This window comes from Canis lupus, chromosome 33 (assembly GCF_011100685.1).
Source record: "Canis lupus familiaris isolate Mischka breed German Shepherd chromosome 33, alternate assembly UU_Cfam_GSD_1.0, whole genome shotgun sequence".
In the NCBI taxonomy this organism is placed as follows: domain Eukaryota; kingdom Metazoa; phylum Chordata; class Mammalia; order Carnivora; family Canidae; genus Canis; species Canis lupus.
Genome location: NC_049254.1, coordinates 15,988,124 through 16,014,346, shown reverse-complemented (window position 1 = coordinate 16,014,346; position 26,223 = coordinate 15,988,124). Strand labels below are relative to the sequence as shown.

Sequence of the window (26,223 nt, the reverse complement as noted above, 5' to 3'; positions counted from 1 at the left end):
ACTGTCCTTTGGAGGTGACCAACTGCTACATTCACAACTTAGTTTGAATAATGTGACTGAGATGGGTAACTGTCCTCCAGAATCCTTTTGCCTCACTGTTTTCCTTCAGTGATAGAACCTCCTCTGTCAAATTTTAGCTAGGTCTTGGCCACTCAGGTAGGAATTATAATTCCCCACCCTTCCCTGGAATCGGATGTGATAATAATTTAATTCCAGCAAATGACATGTACACCAAGTGATGTGTGTAATTTTGGGGCCATGTCCCTAAAAATAAGCTACTTGCCTTCTGCTCTCTTACCCTTCCCCGGGCTGAACTCAGTTATGCAGTCAGCTCAGACCAGGTAAAACTAAGTTTGGTGGAACCATGAGAGGGAAGCCTTCCACATCTCAGGACTGGGTCATGAAGCAGAACTGCCCTCCATCTCAGATGCTCCTAAGAGAGTGAAATATCTTGGTGTAAGTCACTGTAAAACCAGCCAAACTAATACTTTAAATACTACTACTACCTTAGCAGATGGACAAACCTGGAAATTTGTAGGTTCGCAGATTGGAAGTAAGATGGGGAAAAATAATGATCCACCTCTGAAAACTGCTTAATTGCCTGAAACCACATATTTGTGCCATCTGCTTTGTAGCTGTCCTCCAGCAGGACGTGCTTTATGCTTGTGATTGTAGATCTTTTAAAATGAAGATTTATAGAATATCTGCCCTGTGCCTGAGGTTGAGGGAGATTTCTATTCTAGCCCCTAGAGTTTCTCTTCAATATCTCAATTATCATCTTTGTCTGATAAAGTTTTAGATCTAAACTGGAATTACTCTGGCTACATGTTATTTCCTTTGTTTCACATTCCCACTCCTGGTACTTATCAATGAGATCGTCCGTGAAATAAAGGAAATGAGAAGAGAAAGGTCACTCGCTATCCCCAGTGGTTCCCAAGGAGCCCTCCACTCTGATTTCAGCTTGCTTGTCAAAAAGAGCACTGGAAGGAGGTTCCTATATAGTGACTGATTTTATAGGATACAATTGTCATAATGGGTTACACTTAAAATATCCAAGCAACATGAAATAGGAGAGAGGTGAATTTAAAAGGAAAAGCAGAAATTTAAAAATTTAGTGGAAGAAGGGCTCAGTATTAGGATTTTTACAAGTGCTGTCAGAGTGCAGATGTGATGCAGGCCCATACACAACAGCATTTACTCTTTGTGGGAAGATAAACACTGGGTTATTTGGAGCTAGATGGGAGTCACTATACACTTTTTAAAAAGACATATAAAACAAGTAGTCTAGATTCAAGACAATTATTTGAAAGCACTTAAAATTATTAGAAACAACAATGTGAAGGAGAGGGATTTGTTTGTTGAAAATCTTGCACAATCAATATTAGAGTTATTGTTTTCAGGAAAGGAGAAATTCTAGTACTTACACGCCAATATGATAGACTATTTGCAAAGATGGCTGGAACAGTTTCTTTCCTCTTTATTAAATGCTGTTTTTCAATAGAGCTTTGCAAGTTCTCTCATAAAGAGATGGAATCTATTTCCCCTCTCTTTGAGGTGGCCTAGCCTTGTCACTTGCTTTGACCAGTAGAGTGATAGGGTAACATGGTGTGGCTTCTAAACCCAGAACTCAAGAGGATGTCTAGGGTCTGTTCTTCCCCTCTTACAAATATATATATATGAAAGCTTCAGATGGACAGCTGGGGATGCCATCTGGAGAAAACTTAAATGCTGTTGCCAATAGCCCTAGACAGTTGCCAATAATGTCATTGAAGCCCTCCAGGGCCGAGCAGCTGACCTGCCAACTGACCAACACAAATGAGTCCAGCTGACGCCATGAGGAGCAGAGATGAACCATCCTGGCAAAGCCCTGCCTATGCTGCCAATTCCCAGTATTGTGAACAAATAAACGACTATTTCAAACCACTAAGCCCTGGGGTGGTAAAACATTTAGAAATAAATAATAATACAGTTGATAACTTAAAATTAATTTATGATTCCTCTTCTCATGCTTCTTACCAAACAATTCAGTTGAGATAAGAGTATTAATTTACTGAGTGGAGGTGTTTCACTGTCATTTAGAAAAAAAAGATCCTAGCTTGCTGAATATTTTCACCACCAGTGAAATACACTGTCGCTGCAGAGGCTCCCCACTTCCTTGTAGCACAATTTATAAGCTCTGATTTCAGTTTCTGAAAGGTCTTTGCATGAGTGACACTGTATAAAAGGCACATCTATTGTTCACAAAGATATTTTTTAATAAATGGGAGCATATGTGTACTTAGGATGGAAAATTTAACCCTGCAGGTAAATGAAGTGTGATGTACTTATGTTTTAAAATGTAGTTGAGTTTCTCTGAAGATAACTGAAGCTTGCTTTGATCTACTGACTGATTAAACTTTTTGTTTGATATGGCATAGTGATCTTTTGGATCTGAAATTGTTTTGGTCTGGCTTTTGGATGCATTGATATTTTCTCAAGATGATTTATGATACTTACTAAGAGATTCATTTGTAATATCAAAGCTTAAATTAGAGTCAATCTGGCAGTTTTTCAATTCAAAACTTGGTATATACAATGGAAAACTTTTTAAGGGTAGAAAATTATTAAACAAAAATAGCATCTAGTGGTCCACACTATATTTTTAAGACAAGTGGAAAAATTTCTCTCTAAAACAGGTTCATAAAATAGCCTAGCAGACAACGCTGTTTATAGAAATAAACATCAATGTTCTTCAGTGTCGTAGCTCCTTAAAATAATATAGTAATATTCCCATGTTTACCTCTCCATAGGAATGTGAGTGATAACGAATCAGGTGATTTTGTATGGGTAAACTGAAGTAAGGGTCATAATAATTAATTTTTTAAATGATTATTTCATTTGTGTTCATATATATTCTATTGTTTGGAATAAAAGAAAAATGTGAAGTAATGCTCATCACTTTCTGAACTAATTGTGTTTGATTACAGTTATTTGTAAAGTGAATATCTATAGTTTCCCATTTATTCTCAAAATATCCAAGGCTAGATTTCATTTGAATCATAATTTAAGTCATTCATTAAAAATAACTTCAAATGACTAATCAGAACATCTCTATTTTACATTAAATTTCTATGTATTTTTTATATAGACTTTTAAAAAAATTTTTATTTTGGCAAAATTTTATTTTTTAAAAGATTGATTGATTGATTGATTGATTTATAAGAGACACACAGAGAGAGAGGCAGAGGGAGAAACAGGCTCCTTGCAGGGAACCCGACCTATGACTCGATCCTGGGTCTCCAGGATCACACCCTGGGCTGAAGGCGGTGTTAAACCACTGAGCCACCTGGGCTGCCCTATTTTGGAAAAATTTTAGACTTATAGAACAATTGCAAAAATAGTACAAATACTTCTTTCTTGTATAACCTTCTCCAAATTTCACCTATTATTACTATTTTACCTATATTTTTTATCCATCTCTATTTAAATATAATAAGTAGGTAGAGAATATTTTCCTGAGCTATTTCAAAGTAAGTTGCAGGTATAAATAGTGTGATCCTTCTCCCCATAAATACTTCAATGTATATTTTCCATAAAGGGGGCAATCCTTTCCATAATCATAATAGTTAATTAAATTATGGCAATGATGTCTTTTGGCATACTCTTAATTCATTTTTTTCAAGTAGTATATCTCGTATTTTACGAGTACTTGTCTCTCATTCTAAATGCAGACTTCATATAGACCTTAGAGTTCATCAAGGCATAAACTATTCCATTTGAAGCAATTATTTTAGCACCTTAAGGATTAATTTACAGCTTCATCAAAAAATTAAGTAATAAAAATAAATTAATTACTTTATTTACAAAATTAATTCATTATATGGCACAAATTTATTGAAGACCTGCTCTGTTTGAGTCACCTTGTAAGTATTTTACATATTTTACTATTTATTCAGCATAATACATAATATTTAACTAGTGCTTACCAGGTTTTAAGCACTGTGTGCAGCACATTACAAGGATGATCAAATCCAATAATAAAATGGCATATACTTATGAACCTTTTCCTATGTTTCAGGTACAGGAGTAAGTGCTTTACAATATAACTTTAATTGAATCCTTGCAACATTATGATGTGGATACTATTATTATTCCTATTTTACAGATGAGGAAGCTCAGGCCACAAAGAAATTAAGTCTTCAAGGGCAATTACTATATCGATTTGAAGGATGGGAAAACCTGAAACTTGAATAAGAAATATTTACTTGTATTAGTTGCCTAGAACAGTTTGACAAATTACCACGTACTGAGTGACTTAAAGCAGCTACCATACTCTCACCCAATTTTGGAAGTTAGATGTCTGAAATCAAGGTGTCTCTTGAAATCAAGCAGGTGCATGATGCTTTTGAAAGTTCTAGGGGAGAATCTATTTCATGACTTTCTCTTAGCTTTTGGTGTTGCTGGTAATCCTTGGTGTATATCTATTTGTGTCTGGTTTTATAAGGACTATAGGGAAATTGGATTGGGGTGGGGATTAGGGTGGTCCCTAATGACCTCATCTTAACTGAATTACATCTGCAAAGACTCATTCCAAATAAGGTCACAATCAGAGGTGCCAGAAGTTAGGACTTTGAACACCTTTCTTGAGGACACATTTCAACCCATAGCACTGCTCAAGGCCATTCAGCTCATTCATGAGGCTTCAAGGCTTTGAACACAAGCATTATCTGACTCCAAAGCCCATCTTTCTCACCATCCTGATCCATGCAGCATATGACATTTCAGTCACCTTCAGTTCTATCAGTTAGCTAAATTATTAATGACCATGGCAGTCTTCAAAACAAATGAATCTAATGTTTTAAAAATAGTAAATACACAATTTGGATATTGATTGAAAAATGCACACAGATAATGGCTTTAAAAAGGGAATATCTGATTTTAGTTCTTTTGACCTATGAATATAAGATTTAGTTTTTAAACCAATACGCTTTTATACATAAAAACTCATTTGTTTATGCTGCTACCAAGACAAACATCTTATTCATTTTTATAAAAATATTTTATTTATTTATTTTAGAGGGAGAGAGAGCAAGTGGTGGTGGGGAGCACAGGGAGGAGAGGAGCTGAGGGAAAAGGATAAGCAGACTGTTGATGGGGGGGTGGTGCAGGGCACGACCCTGAGATCATGACCACAGGAGAAATCAATAGTCTGATGCTTAATCAAATAAGCCACTCAGATACCCCATAAGCATCTCATTCTTAAAGAAAATTTGTACGAAAAAAACTTTGTCTCTACTCATTAAAATCATTTTCATGATGTTTAGTTCTTAAAAGGCTATGCTTTTATTTATATAGGGTCTGTACTTTTAAATTATATTAAAAACTATATTTTTACTAACTTTAATATTCTTTATCTTTATATAAATGTAAAGATTTTTTTACTGTATCTTTCCACGCATCTTACAACTAGTCATTATTACCATATAGAAAAAAAAACCTTAATTATTTATTTTGTACTTATGTATCTGACTATACCTAGTAATTAGATCTAATAATTTGACTCAAAATTCATATTGCTCTAAAACACAGAAAGGTTCGTGTTACTTACTTAATCAGTTTCCTTAATTTGAGGTATTAAGTCTATTTTTAGAGGTCTGTTAGAAATCTCTGCAGTATGGAAGAAAGGTGTAACCTTAACCAAATAGTCCAATCTACAGCAGTTACCTTTTGTCAGATTAACTGCATACAGTACCGACATCAATGTCTGCATGACCTTTCGCCTTGCAAGAGCATCCTAACTGGTTTCTGGTATGTCTTCTTCCAATGTAATATATTCTACATACCAACAGCAAAATAATCCTGGTAAAGCTCAAATGCGGTCAAGTCACTCCCTTTCTCAGCATCATTCTGTAGTTTGCCATTGCCTGTCGAAATACTGTTAGGAATTACTTTGAACAATAACAATAATTAACAAATCAGCCAAAACCATACAAAATAGTATTTAGTAGCAAGAAGCTGACAAGAAGAACGTTTTGAACAATATGGACACAGGGTAAATTGACGACAGTACCGAAAATTAGAGGCACTAGTTCAACTGTGAATATTTAATAATTTATGTTACTAATTTTATTTTTATTAGTTAGAATTTTGCATCTTTGAACAGATTGGTCTATAATTCTCTTTTCTTGCAGTGGGCCAATTTTCCTTTTTAAGTTTATATCAGCTTAGATGGATAGATGGATAAATGGATTGATAGAAAAAAATATATTTCTATCTAAAGATAGAAAAAAATAGATTTCTTGTTAGACATCTTGTTAGACATTTATTAATTTTTTAAAATTTTCCAAAGAACCAAATTTTATTTTTATTGTTTGCTTCTATTTCCTATTTCTTATGCTTATACTATCCTCTAGACTTCTTATTTCAGTTTTTATGATACTATTGGACTATTGGAAATAATGTTAGTTCTTCTGATAAAACCAATATTTAAGTATCATCATTATTAAAAAGATTTTACAGGCACAAATTTCACGCCCATCACTTTTATCTGTGTGACCTTTGGGCAACTTTCTTAAACTCTTGAGTCTAAAACTCCTCACCTTAAGATGGATAATTCTAGTACCTACTTTATAGAGTGGCTATGATAAAAAAAATTAAAAAGTGCTTAGCACAATGCTGACACTCACTGATGAAGGTCTGTCATAGGTGAGGAGGAGAAAGAAGATATGGATGAAGATGAGGATGGTGATCATGCTAATGATACAATGTTGTGTCTATTTGAATCAGGCACAAAATTTTGGTTCTTTTTCTTGTTGAACTATCGGGATTAATATTTCAGTGATACATTTATGTGATTACCATGAATATTTATGTGTAAGAGCTTATGAGCAAAATAAGACTTATATACAGACAAATTTATTTTATGTAGTTTAAATGTTCTACATGGCCTATTTTAGGCAATTAATTCTTCACATGTATTTCCAAATAAATTTTAATGTCTTTTAGTTTATGTACTTACAGTTTATCTTGGGATTAATGAGGTAATGTCTAAAAAGAACTGTGAATTCTTTGGAGAACATACAAGGTCAGAGTCCAAATTGTGTCAGGACTTATGATGGTATGTATAAACCAGAAAGATGCCTTTGCATCATAGGACGTGAGTTGCCAAGTACTCACTACCATATTTGAAGAGCTATTGTAAGGAAGGAAGAATCAGCAAAGACACTTGGATGGATGGAAAGAAGGAAAAATGAAACCTAATAAGAAAGAATGGAAGCAGAAAGTGCCAAAGTGAAGCAGATTTGAAGAAACAACAATGAAATAGGGTCTTCTTAATCAGTAGCTGCATATGACATAGTGTTCATCACTTTCTCCTTGAAATGTTTTCCTTACTTTGCTTCCAAGATAAAACATCTGCCTGTTTGTCTTCCTCTCATCTCTGGCACCTTGGCTCTCTGTTGCTGGCTCCCCCTCATCTCCCTGACCTCTAAATAGGAGAGTGTTTCAGCATCCAGTCATTGACCCTCTTTTCTATCTACACATCCTCTTCTAATGATCTCATATAGACTTACGGCTTTAAATATCAACTATATGCTAGTGATTTCCAAATGCATTTTTCTGGCTTGGGCCTCTCTTCTGAAATGTAAACTTATATATCAACTGCCTTCTTGACATCCCCTACTTGGATGGCTAAGATGATCTCAAATTTAACATGCTCAAAACTGAGCTTTGGATATGTTCACCCACACCTGGCCCTAGTCCTTCATAAATCTCCTCTCATAGTTTTTGACATCTCAGTACATGGTCAATTCATTTTTCTCCTTTTTCTCAGGCCCCAAGGCTTCTAGTCTTTTCTAGTTCTTCCATTTTCCATTATACTCCACATCCAACCTACCAACATATGGTGTTAACTCTGTCTTCAAGATCTGTCTAGAATCTGAGCACTTCTTAGCACCACCAGTTTTATCTCCCTGAACTGTTACAATAGTTTCCTATTGTAACTATTCCTCCTCACTGGTGTGAGGAGTTCCATAGTTCCTATGGACTCCCTGCTTCTATTCTTGCCTTTGCTAGAAGCCCTCAAACACTGGTGTGGTTGACAGATTCCAGTTTCCACTGGCTTTTCTGACTACCTCTCATTCGGTATCTTATAGTGCATCTCTAGCAGGACAATGTCACACCAAAAACGGTTATTCGAAAGATGTTTAAGTCTCCTCTGCAGATGGCATAGCCTTGCTCAGGAATCCCAGGGAACTGTGTTGTGATTTCCTTATTAGTCTTTATATAAAATCTACATAACATTTTTTCTCTATCACATAAATACCTAAGACCACAGGGTCTGTCCCATTAAATGGCCCAAGTATTAGGATCATTTATTCCAAAATATGTTAATCTAGACCTGCTACAGAGCTTTTTCCTATTCTCTGTGTCACTCAAACTTTGCAGCACTTCATGTCACTCTATAATAGCCAGAGTAGTCCTCCAGGTGCAGTCCACCAACCATGACAGTTCCTTCTTTATGGTAGCAGGTGTAAGATACATTAGTTATCCTTTATTTTGCAAAGTATTTACTGGAATACCATGAACCACTGGATCCCTGAAAATTGTATTAGTGTGATAATATCTTAATATCTCACCCTTTGGGGGTGCCTGGGTGGCTTAGGTGGTTAAGCACCTGACTCTTAATCTCAGCTCAGATCTTGATCTCAGGGTCATGAATTCAAGCCCTGCACTGGGCTCCATGCTGGGTGTGGAGTCTACTTAAAAAAGAAAAAAAATATACATGGATATATATTTTTACATACACATACATATATATGCATCTCACCCTCTGAAGTTCATGAGTTTTTCCAAGGCCTCCAATATGCTTGACATTTGTTATTTATCCTATGTTACTAGTATGATGTCACCAATATAGTGGACCAGTGGGATATTCTGTTGGATGCAGAACCAACATCCAACATCCACAGAATCCAGTTCTATGTGTCCTCCTGAATTCAGCCGTTACTTATTTTCTAGGCCCTACAGTTCTTCCATGGTATTGTTCCTTGCTTCCCATGAAAAGTCCAGCACATCTCTGGACTTGTTCTATGGTGATTTAATCTACTTGTTGGCCTAATGGTCAGGAAGGAAAGTGGAGGCCTAGAGTCACCTTGTTGGGGCAACCAAGGGTCTTTGAGAAAGGGTGAAGCACTGACCTTAACCAGAAAGAGTGATTCACTTCTATAGACTTAGAAGATTTAGTATATTTGGGGGAACTGAGATTTTTAACTTAATCATTCTTCATTCTTATAGTTGCATGGCTACCTTGTACAATAAATACACCCACCACCAGTGATAAGATCTTTGTTCCTAGGACCTTCCTAAGAACAACCCTAATCCAATCCTAGCCTCTTCCTCTTGAGATCTCTCCAGGAAACAAACTCTGAGATGGAGAAGAGCAGGCAGGAATTTTTACTAGTAAGTGTTTTCAGGATCAACACCTCTAGGATGAAGACAAAAAGGAGATTTGGCAAACTGTAAATGTGGGTTATGGCGTGGTTAGACTATGACTTGAGTTCACTTAACAAGGAACTCCAAAGCTGGAATGGCATTTTAGAGTTGCCCTGAGCTAGAGCTAGGTATTTGTACCCCCAATTCAGCCAGTCACTGGATACAGGTGAGGGGATAGCATGATCTTGGACAAGGTATAGGTCTTTATTAAAAGTAAGCCTCAAAGAGGTTGAGAGCTGGGAATTGTGTGGGACATATCCATAACCAATCCCAAATCTGGAATCAATATTGTACAGATTTCTCCCTACCAAACATAATTTTTGGTTCATGTGGAACTTTTCCTGGGTCAAATGGATCTCTATGTGGGTAAGTATCAACCATAATTAAGACACATAAAAGTCATAGACTTGGAAGGAACTGAGAAATAATGTAGTAAAATGCTTGAGTACAACTTTGATCCCTATTGATAACATTCTCAAAATATCTCTGAACACTAGCACTGTTGGAATACTGGCTTCCAGTTTCTGTAGTTCTGATCATTTTGCGAAGTTCCCCTTTTTGTTGAGCAGACTCTTCCTCCATGTCATTTTTACCTTCTCTTCTACTTCTGATGTGAAGAATCATAAATCAAGTTCTAATGAAAGTGCTCCAGACACATAAATATGACTATTAAATTATGCCCACACACCCCCCCCCCCCCCCCCCCCGCCACGGACTCCTAAACTGCTCATGTGGCCTAGTTATAATGCCAATATGGTCTGGTCACTATCTTATGACTTTACTCCAAATTGGCAATTTTTCCAGGTATTATTTTCAGAATTGAATACAGTGCTCCAAGGCTGGACTCACACAGTGCATAAGACCTCCCATTCTTTAAGACACTGTACTTCTATTAAGACAGTTTCATATTTCATCAGCTCAAAACTACTGCATCATTGTTACAATTAAAATATGAAAAGTGGGATGCCTGGGTGGCATGTTGGTGAAGCTTCTGACTCTTGATTTTGGCTCAGGTCATGATCTCAGGGTCATGAGATCAAGTCATATATGGGGCTCCATACTCAGCATGGTCTGCTTGAGGTTCTCTCTCTGTGTTCTTCTGCCCTTCCCACTTGTACTCTCTCTATCTCTCTTTAAAATAAATAAATGAAGCTTTTTAAAAAATGAAAAACATTGATATGCACTTTTCCTGTTATTTTTCCCTTTTCTCATCTTTCAGAAAATTATGAGAATGAAATATCATTCTATACCACTGGTAAGAGAGAAATAGTGCAAATGGAAATGAAAAAAAAAATCATAAAAAGAAGGAAATAGGAAGAGGGGAGAACATGGCCCTGGGGTGATGAGTGAAATAATTCATGAAGAACCCAGTTGCTATACTGGGTAAGAACTTTACATTTTTTAAAATTTATTTTCTGTTGAGGAAACATTTTCAAAGATCACAGGAGAGGAGATGAATAAAGAAATTAATGAAGCAAAATTTTAGTTATCTTATAAACATGGTTTTGTAGCTAATAAAGTTTTATGATTAAAAATTTCATAATTTTTAAACCTCTAGATTACAAAATTAATTTTAGGCATACCATGAACAAGATACATTTCTTCTTTTAAAAGAGCTAATAATACTTTCCCACCTTCTTACCCTTTATTTCTGCCAAGCAACCCATCTTATGTGAGTTTGAAGCCCAGAGGTTTCAAGACAACTCCATATAACATCTTGCTGAGTTGCCATAAATTTTAGTGATTCTGAACCTGTTGTTCTTGAAACAAAAGAATGGTTCAATGACTTACAATTTATCACCTGGCTTAATAGACGACTTCATTATCTCTCTTTCTCTAACATATTTTCCCACTGTCGAAACAAATATCCCCAATGTCAAAGAGAAATGCAAAGACAGCCAAGTTTGGCATTGTAAAAACTTATGATCTACAAATGAATGACGAATCCTATAGGGTCTGGAAAGCCAGAACACTTTACAGATGCCAGCAGAAGTTAATAATGTTAGCTTTCCCTAGGAACTGTAGAATCCGTGTGAGAGTAATTTAGGATTATGGACTGTGGGTCTTAAATGATTTATAAGAACATTTTACTGGCAAATGCAGAGAAAAGGAAGAAAGGCATGCTTTGATAGGGAGCAAAATCCTGAGTTAAGACCTTGCTGGCAGCAGTATCACCATGAAACTGCTATTTTCCTTTTATTGTTATTTAATGCTCAATTATTTAAAATGCTTAAAAGAGAGTTCATATGCTGGCATAATATACCAGTGAGACATTAATTGTATGCTTTTAAATGGCTAAAATTGGAATTTATGTTTTAAGCATATGGCTATATTTATGGAATTCCCTTATAATCACTGTAATGCTAACTTTCTCAATTGATTTTCATCTATCAATGGCAAATCATTTTAGAAACCACAATTAAATCTCACAATAGCACTGACTGGCAGGTAATAACATTTGAACTTTGACTTATTTGCTCTTCTGTGTTCTGTAAACATATATTAGTCAATTCATTGAGGTCTCAAGCAGTTGACAGAATGGCAAGTTTCCATAGAGTTAGAGGAATCAAAACCACTCACTTCTAAAATATTTCTTATAGGATTTAAGTAATCAAATACAGGATACCTGTAGTAGTAAAATTTAAGTTCTAGGTTCATACTACCATCAACTCGGGAGCAATAGGCTAACTTCTTTAATTATTCCAGTCTCAGTTTTCCAAACATGAGGAGAGGAAAAGGTGCTCTCAACAACTTCTTCTTTTTCTAGGATGCCAGGGTTCTAATCTCATATATTTTCATATATGTATGTATCAAGAAAATTAGATTCAGAGAAGGATTTGGCTATTAGATATAAGAAATTGCAATTTAATGCTAATAAAACCCAAATGAGAGTTCACAGGAAGGAAGAGAAGCATCTTATTGACATTCTGGAACAAAGCAACTGACTTCACTTATGATCATATTAGATAATAGAAGCCAGACTTGCCCTTCCATTGGAAACAACAACAAAACAAGTAAAATATATGAAACAATCTGAATATGAAACAATCATTTTCAAGAGACTGGACATAAAGCAATGAAATCTAATGATCTCTGAGAGATGGAAAACAAATTGCTTCCCTAGCTAACTCCCAGGAGAAAGGTTCCAGGCTATAGTACAGAAAAAAAATAATCTAGGCAAAGTCTATCAGTCTCCTTGACTAGAGGTGATGAAGCTAGAAGTCTGTGAAGGCCAAGGCAGTTATAATTCTTGGGCACCAAAAACATAATCCATAAAAGAAATAATTGATAAGCTGGACTTCATTAAAATTAAAAACTACTGCTCTGAGAAAGACAAGGTCAAGAGAATGAGAAGACGCCACAGATTGGAAGGAAATATTTGCAAGAAACACATCTGATGAAGGACTGTTAATCCAAAATATATAAATAATTCTTAAAAGTCAATGGTAAGAAAATAAACAACCTAATTAAAGAATGGGACAAAGACCCTAAGAGACACCTCACAAAATAAGATTTATAGAGGGCAAATAAACACATAAATAGATGCACCACATCATATTTCATCAGGAAAATGCAAATCAAAATGAAATACCATGGCATACCTATTACAATGGTCACAATCTAGAACTTCGATAACACGAAGTGCTGGTCAGGATGTGGAGTAACAAAAGCACTCATTTACTGCTGGTGGGAATGCAAAATGGTACAGCCACTTTGGAAGGTAGTTTGGTGGTTTCCTACAACACTAAACGTATTCTTACCATATGATCAAATGAGAAAACTTTCTAGTTATCAAAATGGATTGAAAAGTTGTGTCCACATGAAAACCTGCCCTTGGATGTTTACAGCAGTTTTATTCATAAAGTGCATTCCAACAATGAAATACACAGGGCTGCAAAGAAATGAGTTATCAAGCCATGAAAAGTCACGGATGAATCTTACCCAGGTATTACTAAGTGAAAAAGCCAGTCTGAGAAGGCTACATGCTGATGACTTCAACTATATGACATTCTGGAGAACAGAAAACTATGGAGACAATAAACAAAATCAGTGGTTGGCAGGAGTTCGGGATTGAGGGTGGGATGAAAAGGCACAGCACAGATGATTTTTACATAATGAAATATTCTCATAATTCTGTAATGATGAACATGCCATTATACATTTGTGCAAGCCCATGGAATGTATAGCACCAAGTATGAACCGTAATATAAATTATAGACTTTGGGTGATTATGATGTATCAGTGTAGGTTCATCAGTTATAACAAAGGTACCACTTTGGCAGGGGATGTGGCTAGTATGGGAGGCTATACTTGTGTGAGAACAGGGTGAATATGGAAAATCTCTGTGCCTTCTCAATTTTGCTGTGAACTTTAAACTGTTCTTAAAAATAAAGTCTTAATAAAATAAAGTTCAAGTGCAGAAAAATAAAATGAAATGAAAATCTATCTAAAACTAACATAGATGTAGGGATTAGAAGCAAGTACTTTTAAAAAGCTATTAAAGCTGTATACTATGTGTTCGAGAAGCCGGAGGAAAGATTGATGATGCTACAAAGATATGGAACACACACACACACACACACACACACACACACACACATAACATATAAACATATAAAACATAAAAAACATATAAAACATATATATATATATATAAAAGTTCAATAAAACTTGCAGTGATGAAAAGTTCAATATGGGGAATAAAAAATAACACTAGTTGGATTTGACATCACAGAAGAAAGAATTAGTGTATCTGAAGATGTAATAAAAGCTATTTAAAAAGAAGCAAAATGTTAAAAAAAACTAAAAAGAATAGATCATAAACAAAGCATCATGGAGTTTTGAGACAACTTCAAATGGCCAAATATACACAATTTGAGTTTCCAAATGAAAGGAGAGAGGGAGAGAGCAAAAAGAATTGAATAAAAAACAGCTAATTTTTTTCAAATTGGGTAAAAACTATAAACCCAAACATCAAGAAACTCAACAAAATCTAAGCACAAGAGTTATGAAGAAAGCTACTACAAGGCATATCACAATCAAATTGCTTAAAACCAGTGATAAAAGTAGCCACAGTAAAAGAACACATTACCATTGGAAAATAATTCTCAATAGATCTCTCACATCTCTTCATACCTTATAAACTAGGTATTAACTGCCCTTTATTATAGACTATTTTAAAAATGTTCATATGGTTAAAAGCTTTGTCTCCATCCAGACGAAAGCAAAGTCATGCTTAATACTCATTATAAAAGAGCTGGATTCCCTAAGTGCCTCCACTAAAGCACAGTACATTGCATGTGTGGCTGTCATTTCTTTCTTCACATCACCTGTGCCAACTGAGGTGCATGTGCTGGCACAAAGATGCTGATAATCTGGTTACTGCTATTACAATGAACAATAAATTGTTCTGGGTCTCTGACACATGAACCTCATCTTTTCTAAGAGTATCTCAAAGGAAATATAACTGGTCAACACGTTAGCTTCTAAGTTGGGTAAAATCTCAGACCCTTCACAGTTCTTGACAATTTTGTGGTATGGCTGGAATGTTGACAGAGATGTAGTTTTCTGGAAAAGGAAGGTTGACAATTTCATGGGCCATTTATCCAGATTTAAGGGAAGACCAGGAAATGAGTAACAAATATATTGACCACATTACACAGTTAATTGGGCAATAAATGCTCTTCCATGTTATTGCCTGCCAATGAGAGGGCAATTGAAGATGTGGTTGAAAGCTGAGTACCAGGAATTAGAGTAAAAACCGGCAGCCCAAATGGTGCCCTGACCCTCTCCTCCAGGTGAGTTCTCGTTAATTTGGCAGTCAGTGTCAGGTATGCACACTTTAACAACTAGTATTTAGGTTCAATCTGGGTAGACCAAAGATTTGGCCTTTTTATTAAGAGTTACAGAGATGTGCCAGTACACTTGGAATGAAAGGAGGGAAATTAGTGATCACTATGTGTTAACCAGGCAAAAAGTTAGCAGACCGGCTGGTCCTATTAGGAGATTGGGCCGGGGGTGGGGGGGGTGCCCATAATGTTTGTTAAAGAATAGCAACAAACACATCATTTTATGGTTCAGCTTGTCCTGCAGTCTGTGTGCCAATTTTAGATCCACTTGGGGATGACAATGAAAGTTTGAGAGCTGTTGTTTTCCCCAGTGGATGCTGGCTGTTATAAGAGTGTTTTGGCCTTTTGGACAGATTTCCCTAATACACACAAAGTTCCACAGAAAACCACACATGAGACATTGGGTAGTATTTGAGCCACTGCCATAGAATAGGTTTAGAAAACTCAGGAGAGAAACTGACTCAACAGAATCTACATAAATTCTTCTCATCTCTACTATCTAGAAAACTCTTCTAGGCTTTGTTAAAACCACATGAAAACCTAAGAGATGTCATCATGAAAATAGGGTAATAGAAACCACATATTACAGGGGATTCCTTAAAAAAACAAAAACAAAAACAAAAACAAAAACAAAAAAAAAACATTGTCTCTGTGCAAATTAAATCAACTCAGACAAAAGGAGAAAAATCCTGGGCCCCACCCATCCTGAATGCCAGGCTGTGGCTGTGGCTGCAGAATTAAGAGGTTTCCAAAGCTGAAATAAATGGTATCTACACTGGAAGCTTTGTTTCCTAATAGAGCTTTGGTTTGAGTGAAAATACTGTAACTTCAGTTGGTTGAGCTGCCCCACAGGAATCCAAAAGTATACATGCCTTCTTTCCTGGTGTGGGGCTGTCCTCCCCCTCTCTCTAACATATGATCCCTCCCTTCCCTACTATTACAAAAACAATGTGTTAAAAGAAAAAGATGACTAAGGGTGGTGCTAATATCTCCCTATCCCCAAGAACAGTGATGACCATATGCACCTGTCCAATTATACTCCAGAAATCTGGGGAAAAGGAGGGCTCAAACTCTTACAGCTTTCTTCAATATAAGCCCAAATCATCATTCTACCCTGTTCCTATGGTTTGGACAAACTTCATTGTGGAGGTTTGGACATTTTGCAGTGGAAGATAGAATTTGAAGTACCTTTGTGACATGACTTATTGGACTGATTGTAGTTTCTACCACTTAATGTACGATTCATATCACTCACACTTCTTTATCCAACAAATGTTAGAGGGGATTCTGAAACTCTAAAACTTCTAGAAAAAATATAGGCGAAAACTTAGGTGACCTGGAGTGAGGCAGATTTTTTTTTTTTTTTTTTTTTTTTTAGATTTCATGCCAAAGTATGAGCTATAAATGGAAAAGAGAAAATAAATTGGGCTTTATCAAAATTAAGAATCCCTGCTCTTGGGCAGCCCAAGTGCCTCAGTGGTTTAGCGCTGCCTTGGGCCCAGGGCCTGATCCTGGAGACGTGGGATTGAGTCCCACGTCGGGCTCGCTGCATGGAGTCTGCTTCTCCTCTGCCTGTGTCTCTACCTCTCTCTCTCTGTGTCTCTCATGAATAAATAAACAAAATCTTAAAAAAAAAAAAGAGGGAAAAGACAAGCCACAGAAGAGAAATATTTGCAGATCCCATATGATGGACTTGTATACAGAGTATGTAAAGAACTCTCTAAATTCAACAGTAAAAAAAACAAACAACCCAATTTTTAAAATATAGAAGAGATTTGAACTTTACCAAAGAAGAGACATTGATGGCAAATAAACATGAAGAAAGCCTAATGTCCTTAATCATTGGGGGCATGAAAATTAAAATCACAAGTGGAAACCATTTCACACCTATTACAATATCTGAAATGCAAAATACTGAGCAAAGTATTTGTAAGGATGTAGAACAATGGGAACTCTCACACTGCTGGTGAGAATGTAAAATATATGTTCATACAGAGTCTTATATGCGAATGTTCATAACAACTTTATCTATAATAGCCTCAAACTGGACACTGGAAACAACCCAAACTCAGGTGAATAGATCATCTCAGGTGAATGAATAAATAATGGTATATTATCAGCAATACTGCTCAATAATAAAAGAAGACACTATCAGTGCAAGCAACATAAGAAAAATCTCTAATTATTACAATGAATGGAAGAAGTCAGACAAAAAAGAACGTCTATTATATGATAACAGTTGTATAGATTCTAGTAAATACAAACTAATTTCTATTGATGGAATCTATGGTTCCCTTGAAGTGGGAGACAGGAAGGGACAACAAAGGATGGTTTTTATAAGGGGCCGCATGGAATCTTTTGGTGGTAATACTTAGATTCACTATCTTGATTGTTTGGGGTAATGTTTTTTTTTTTTGTTTTTTTTTTTTTTTTTTATGATAGTCACACACACACACACACACAGAGAGAGAGAGAGAGGCAGAGACACAGGCAGAGGGAGAAGCAGGCTCCATGCACCGGGAGCCCGACGTGGGATTCGATCCCGGGTCTCCAGGATCGCGCCCCGGGCCAAAGGCAGGCGCCAAACCGCTGCGCCACCCAGGGATCCCAGGGTAATGGTTTTATAGGTGTTATATTTATGTCAAATTTATCAAATTGTATACTTTAAATATGTAAAGTTTATTTTATGTCAATTATACCTCAATGATTTAAAAAATTTAGAAGAATACTCATTTGTCCCTGCCTTCTTACCTTGGTTAATTTTCTCTAATCTTTTTTTCCTAATGATTAATCAAAGACTGGGGCTACAATATGTATGGGTAATAAAGTTATCATTTTAGAACATCTATTATCTGTATTTCAGGCACTTCATCCAAGGACTTTACACACTTGGTCCTATTTTTATCCTCATAAGACTGTATTTAGGTCAGTTTTACAAAATTGAGTCTGGGTTCTAATGAACCTAACCATCCTAGATTTTTTTTTTCCAGTCTCAAGATAACTAATTTACTATTATCTTGCCTTCTCTCTCATTAAACTTCCAACCCTTGCACACTCTTCCACCCACACGCAGAGCAAACAGCTGTGCCTATTACATCATTGTCACTGACCACTTAGATTGAGACTCTCTAATCTTGCCTCCCAAATCTCCTAACTTACCTGCATCCATATCTATACCTATATTCTATATCACTGTCCTTACCAATTAAAAAACATAGGTTTTATTGAAGGCCAACTCCCTACTTTCCTCCTGTATCTCATTTCCTGTTACTTTTTTTAAGGGCTTGCCTTTTATACTTCCTGCCTCTACCATCCACATCCTCCAACTGCTTTTTGTGGATCATTCCTATCAATGTGCAGAGTCGTCCAACATATTAAAAACAAACAAACAAACTTACCTTGGGTGCCACATTCACCTGACCATTTTCTGTTAATCATTATAGTGAAACTTTAAAAAGTTGTCTCTATTCTTTCTGTACTGCTTATTCATCTCTCATTTCTTTCACTACTTCTTCACCTTCCCGTCATTCTTATGTTCTCTCCAATTTATCTTCCTTCTTCATTTTACCTCAGACTGCTCTTGGCAAGGGTACCAGTGATCTCCATGTCATCAGTTTCACAGCCACTTCTGTCTTCATCTCACTGACTTCTAAGTAATGCCACCCAGTGCAAACCATTCTCCTTCTCTTTGAAATTCTTTACGAGGCTCCCATAGCATGAATGCCCCATGTTCCTCCTATCCTATGTGCTAATTTTTCTCAGGCTCATTTCCTGCCCTTTTTTAACTTTATCCTTCAGAGAATCTCAGGACCTTTTTCTCTATCTACACATTATCTGCCTAAGTGATACTCTTCAGGCCCTGGCTATAAACCCATTTTTATGCTGATGATATTCAAGATTTTATGCTCTCCATAACTCTTCCCTTAGGTCACAAAATGTATATACAAGTGCCTGCTTAGCATCTGTATTTGAATGTTGTACAGGTGCTTCAAATTTAACATGTTTGCAACAGAATTTTTTCTTATTTTAATCCTCTGTCCCAGCTCCCCTCATCTTCTCCAGAATTGCCCACCATGGTAAATTACACCAAGTCCTATTTAGTGGTTCAACCCCCAAACTTTTTGCTTGACTCTTCCATTCCTTCATCCCCATATATGATACATTAGTATTTCTGACTAATTCTACCATTTAGTAGTTCTCCAAATACACCCTGACTACAACTGCTTGTCTCCATCTCTACTATCAACACTAAGTACCACCACCCTCACTTTTCACCTTGACTAATGCAACAGGTTTTTCCCAATTTCACATCTTCAACTATTACCCTCTGATAATCAGTTTCCTACACAGTAAACAGTGATCTTTTAAAAAATGTAAATCAGGTTAGGCTATTCTGAATGACTTCCAAGGACTTTCCTCAAGTCCTCTGCATTAGCTGTCTCTCTGCATGAAAAACTCCTTCTAGTTACATGAATATTTCTCTCTCATTTAAAGTCTCAAATTTTATGCCACAACCACAGAGAAACTTTCAATAAAACCTAAATCACTTTCTATCACATTACCTTGACTTATTTTCTCCATGATACTTCCAACTATCAAGAGTCTTACTTATTATTTTTTATATATTATTTATTTCATATTATTTTTCTGTATTTCTTCTATCTGAAGCTATGTTACATGAACATGTTTCCCTGTAAACAAAGAGCTCAGGCAATAGGAACATTAGAACTTTAGAAGTTAGTTATTAAGTCAATATCCTTTATAGACTTGATAATATGATTCAGTTATATCTCTCAACTCTTGGCTTCATTATTTCCTTCTGAACATACTGTCAAAATAGGTCTTTAATGTCTGGTAGGAGCAGCTTGAACTGACTTAAAATGGAAAGAAAAACAACTAAGATTCTTAATCCTTGTTCTCCCGAAGGACTATGATTTACTCTTCTTTTTCATTTCTTTTTTCCGTACTCAATCTGTTTATTCTTATCTCTAAAGAGTAAAATTTCCCTTCATATTAGGTTGAAAAATCATAATGACTTTTTTGGGAGGATAAAAATATATGCATACCACATTTTCACTGAAAACAGAACATTACCCAAGAAATACTAGTTTACATTTTTGCTTTCTGAAAGTATTTTTAGCAGCAAATGGGCCTGAACTGAAATGCATTTCTCAGATGACAAAGAAAAAGTTAACATATAGATTTTGCTATATCCTAATGAAATGTTCAAATAACTGTCTGTTTCGAAAAAGAGAGAATGAGTTTAGAGAATGAGTACATTTTTTCCCTGATCTCCCTTCTCCCCTTCTTCAAGCTCCACTCTCTCCCCAACATTTTTATTAGGGTTATTAAAAGGGCAGCTAGTGGGTCAAAATAGAAAAAAAAAAAAAAAACTTTGTCTAAAGACTAGGTTGATGATGTCAGTAATTAACAAAAGGCTTTCAAATAACTAAACATCTTCCTTCTGTTATATAAGTCATCTGAGATTTCTTACAAGGGAAGAAATTTATACCTGCTTCCGATTATACTCATTTTTAATAACTTTCTTTATGATTGTTGCATTATAATTATTTCTTGAAATATCAGACATAAGGGGAGAAATTTATACCTGCTTCCATTATACTCTTTGAATAACATTTTTATATGATGGACTGCTGCATTATAATTATTTCTTGACATATCAGACATGCCCACTCAACGGTGAGTTCCTCCAGGTCAAGGGAACTGTAACCTAGAACATCAGAAGTGTTCAGTAAATAATTCAGCATACACATGAGTACTGAATTTTAACCTAAAATATATTATTTTTTGCTTCTCTTTATCCTCAGATAAGAGATTTATACTGTCAGCCACTTGGCTTCCTGATCATCTGTATTATCAACTATGAAGACTTAGGGTAAGAAGATGGAATTACTAGAAAAACTAACAGAATCATATTCATCTGATCAGTTCCTGCCATATTATTTCAATCTGAATCAATATTAATCATTGAATTTTGACACAAGGAGAAATCATATGTTCATAAGAAATCTTTACATATGTTGTGACATTTCCTAGGGCATTAAACAATGAATTCCAAAAAGAAAATTGCATTTTAAAGAAATAGAGTATCTTGAGCTTACCTTTGTAATGCCACTATGAAATCTATGGAATATGCTATCACTATTATCAAATGTAAATTGAGCATTTTAAGTTGAATTTCTGGGGGAAAAAAGAAAAGAGGCTATAGTTATGAGCTCCCTCCATTCAGGCACCTTTGAAGATACAAGAAAAAAGGGATCATTAGCATAATTTTTAATCAGGGCTATATCAGTGGGGAGATCTAAATACATACTTTATATACTTTAAAAAATATTGTATTTATTTATTCATTAGAGACACAGGGAGAGGCAGAGACACAGGCAGAGGGAGAAGCAGGCTCCATGCAGGGATCCTGATGTGGGACTCGGTCCCAGCACCCTGGGATCACAACCTGAGCCAAAAGCAGATGCTCAACCATTCAGCCACCCAGGCGTCCCTTATATACATTTTATAAAAGGTTTGAGGCCCAATGGCTGTTATGGTCTCTTCTGCTGGAAAAGGAATGGGTAGGTATAATAATTAAATAGAATTTGTTATTATTTCTAGATGTATACATATCAATTAAATGTGCACATAGGAATCATAATGACTTTTATAAAGATACATTTGAATACTAAAGAGAATTATGATATAACTATGATTGAAAAATTAGGACAACAAATATTATTATTATTTTTTAAAATATTTTATTTATTTGACAGAGGAAGAGAGCACAAGACAGGGGAGAGGGAGAAGCAGGCTCTCCGCTGAACAGGGAACCTGATGTGAACCCATGACCCCAGGATCATGACCTGAGCCAAAGGCAGACGCTCAACTAACTGAGACACCCAGGTGCCCCAGAACAAAAAATATTATATTAAGATACATACATGGGCAGCCCGGGTAGCTCAGCGATTTAGTGCCACCTTCCTCCCAGGGCGTGATCCTGAAGACCCGGGATTGAGTCCCACGTCAGGCTTCCTGCATGGACCCGGCTTCTCCCTCTGCCTGTGTCTCTGCCTTTCTCTCTCTGCGTCTCTCATGAATAAATAAATCAAATATTTAAAAAAGAAAAAAGATACATACATACACCCACATTGATCTCAACTAAGTAAAATCTGCATATGAAGAAGTAAATATTTCAAAAGTTAATGATTTCTTTTTCAGGGAGAAGAGGCTGATGGGATTGTGGAAGTTTTGGTCTCACTATATAATTTACTATATTTTCCATTTATTAAATAAAATTATGTATATTTTATAATGAGAAAAAATAATTATAAAGAGTAGTATGCCTCCAAATTAAACATATTACAAATTATCTACTATGACAAATTATGCATGAGGTATGAACATAACTAAATTCTTTTAAATAAACTTTATTGGATGGATGTCATGTGCTACATGAGAAAAGTAATAATTATAGACACATGACTTAATTTATTCACATCTACTGAGTAATATGGTCTCATGGAGCTCACACTTCAGTGGGGAATAACATAAAAATATAACTATACTTTCCAATCAATAACTAATACTTCTAAAAACTCAGGAGTAAGATGACATATATTAAAAGTCCTCAGTACTATTGAATGCTATGATTGAGTTAGCAGTCATTAGAGGGTTGCTACTAAATGACAGTCAGAAATTCTATATCTTCCGTTGCTAGGGTCATCTTCAGGCCATCCACACCTGCCATCTTTCTTTGTGAAGGGGTAACTCAAGAAGGATGTTTTCTTGAGAAAGTTGCCTGTATTTAACCAAAGGCACTTCAGTTATTCTTTATTCCCATAGATGAATCGTAGCCTCAACTGATAGCTTGGGTAGCCTGGTCTTCTCTGTGGGATTGGGGTGTGGGTACAGGGAGTAAACTGAAGAGTTTTCCAGCAAAGGTATGTTTAGTAGCATGTTTAACCAGTTTCTTTGGCAATTTCGAGGTCTTAAATCAAGTGTATGGGAAGGAATATATTTGCTCAAATCTATGGATTAAAGGTTTTAAAGACCCTTGGGTTAAAGGTCTAACTTCATTGACCTTTGTCTCTTAGCTCATTACTCTTTTTTCCTTCTTTTCCACTGGGGAAAAAATGCAGTCTGATGTGTTGAGGATATCATATTTGTGGAATGGAAATAACAGGCTTCTGATACAGATGCTATTAACTATAGCTAGTAATAGGCCAATAAAAAATAGCGAAAATATTGGCTATTAACATTTTTTTGCCTGAAACAATGACTGTGGATCTCAGATTAATTAATTAAATGCATGTGGACCTCAGATTAATTACACCTCACATTTATATTTTGTTTTACAAAGTAACACATGTGCATAAAGTACAAGAAAGGGATATGACACCTATTACCTTGCCACCAGAGAAAGCCTATGAGTATTTGTTTGGTATCTTTTCTATATACACTCACATAGAAAACCATAAATCTAAACTTTTAAATAAAATTTTGATCTATATGTATCGTTCAATAAATTATCTTTTTAATTTAGCATGTCACTGAATATTAATTTACAAAGGCTGTTTTTGTTGATGTAGAATTCTGTTTTATACATGTACCATCACAACTTTACTAAATGCCTCTTTGCGGGCATTTATATCATTTGTTTTCTTTTTTCTGAAAGTGTTGCCATGAATATCCTCGTAAATTTTTTCTGTACTTCAATTATTTTTTTCCAATAACGTATTAAAAGTTAGGTTACAGGGCAGCCTGGGTGGCTCAGCAGTTTAGCCCAGGACCTGATCCTGGAGACCCGGGCATCGAGTCCCACGTCGGGCTCCCTGCATGGAGCCTGCTTCTCCCTCTGCCTGTGTCTCTGCCTTTCTCTCTCTCTGTGCCTCTCATGAATAAATAAATAAAATCTTAAAAAAAAAAAGTTAGGTTACAAATGAGAATTTTATGTCCAAATTTCCTTCCAGAAAATTTAAAGTAACACAGAACTTCATTTGCATGTGTGACAGTATCCAGGCTCTTCTTCATTACCAGATCTTGACAATACAGAATCTTTGAAAGTTTTAAGTATCTTTACTAATACACTTGAGTGGCATACCATTTTAGTTTGCATTTTTATTATAAAAGATGCCAAACACTCTTATACTTAATGGCTATTTGTTTTTCTTCCTCTGGGAATTACTTATGCGTATTAATTCGCTAAGCATTGTTAAAGTTTTTTTTAAAGATTTTATTTATTTATTCATGAGAGACACAGAGAGAGAGAGAGAGGTAAAGACACAGGCAGAGGGAGAAGTAGGCTCCATGGAGGGAGCCTGATGTGGGACTCGGCCCCAGAACTCCAGGATCACGCCCTGAGCCAAAGACAGACGCTCAACCGCTGAGCCACCAAGGCGTCCCAAGTTTTAATCAGCCAAAGACCACCAGGTATATATTTAAAGTCTGACAGAATCATATTTATTGATCTGTTGCAGCAAAGGAGGGCACTCAGGAGGAACTATGGAATGACACATGCTGAGAGCAGGGAAGCATCTTTTGTAAGGTCTTGGTTACTACTGAATGATTCAGCAGTGTGTCTAAGGTAAGAGGGCACGAGTTGTGATTAGATGCTGCTTTTAAGAGTGATTAAGAGAAGCAAGGGTTAACTATGAATTGCGTGCTGTCACAAAGTGACAGCATTTTAGCAATTAGATGTCCCCAGTAATAGATGAGAAAAACAAGAACTTGTGGGAGCATCACTGATAATAAGCAAGCAGAAGTCATCCAAGGAGAGGTTTTGTTATGGCATCTTACTGCATGGCCTTCGGGAAACGTTTTCCATCAATTTGGAGACTACCTTTTTCTGCGTCCAGCATCCTACCTGGCTTGATTAATGGCAGCGCTACCTTTTCCTTTTCCTTTTCCAGTCTGGCTGATATTTATTTGTGGAGTCCCAGACAGGTTTTTACACTTTCAAAGTAGAGTTTACCAAAGTTTAGGCTGTGTATGTTATTGGTTAATGGTGCAGAATTTACACATTCTTGAGTTGGAGGCGTGGCATGTCTCCTTACCGACTGTGTAGTTTTAGAGAAGATATTTTAATCTGTTAGGTCTCAGTATTCATATCTGTAAGAAGGAACTACCACACTACTATTACTATCTATCCCGTAGGACTACTGAGAAAATTAAACATAATTATTTTTATAAAACACTTATCAAAATGTCTGGTATCAGGTAACTGCTCAAAAAGAAGAGCAACTAAAAGGGTATGTTTAATAAGGGTTTTTTGTAAACTAACTGATGGACATAATAAACAAAAAGATCATGATTAGTATGATTATATGCATGTGCCTATATGAGAATTGAAGGCTATCTGTCTGTGTGGAAGTTGCTAATGAATATTCTATGAATTGGCAATTTGTTTTTTGTTGAATGATCCCAGATATCTCCAAAGGAAAGAGGAGCACAAGTTAATAAATTTAAATAATCTTAGAGGCAGAACTCTCCTATTAGCCTAACAGTAAAGCTGAAGACATCAGTGAGAAACAGACACAGGCATTGCAGTCTAGTAGGTTGTAGTTCCTATTAAAGAAACAAGAATTTCCAGAATGCTCTCTGGGAGCAGAGTGAGGTTCTATCTCCATGGCTCTGGATATAACTTAATGCACTTAAAATTTTGAGTATACACACACTAATGAGAAAAGAGATATTTCAGAGAAAAGATTAGTCAATTGAAAGGCAGAGGTATACCAGAAAGGAAGAAAACATTGAGGGGGCAGGTGTTAAAATGCTAATCATCAGGTTCAAAGAGGGAAACATCTCAGAAGAGGAGGAATATCAATCTAACAGGATAGGGAAGACACACAAAAACCCAAGTCGATGTGGACTCAGGGCAAAGTAATGGCAGGCAGGT

General features: G+C 36.0%; 1 long non-coding RNA gene across 9 annotated transcripts in view; it reads right to left on the bottom strand.

The window, feature by feature from the left end:
* The window catches only part of LOC102155742, a 291,499-nt gene that overhangs the window by 163,686 nt on the left and 101,590 nt on the right, over positions 1–26,223 (bottom strand). Inside the window, exons 3-4 of one of the 9 annotated variants that reach the window (XR_005383279.1) lie at positions 21,443–21,521; positions 20,929–21,051 (exon numbers count right to left, since the gene is read on the bottom strand). The exons of the other annotated variants lie outside the window; for them this stretch is intronic. This is a non-coding gene — a long non-coding RNA (uncharacterized LOC102155742). The remainder of the gene's footprint in view (positions 1–20,928; positions 21,052–21,442; positions 21,522–26,223) is intronic. 9 annotated transcript variants of the gene reach the window in all.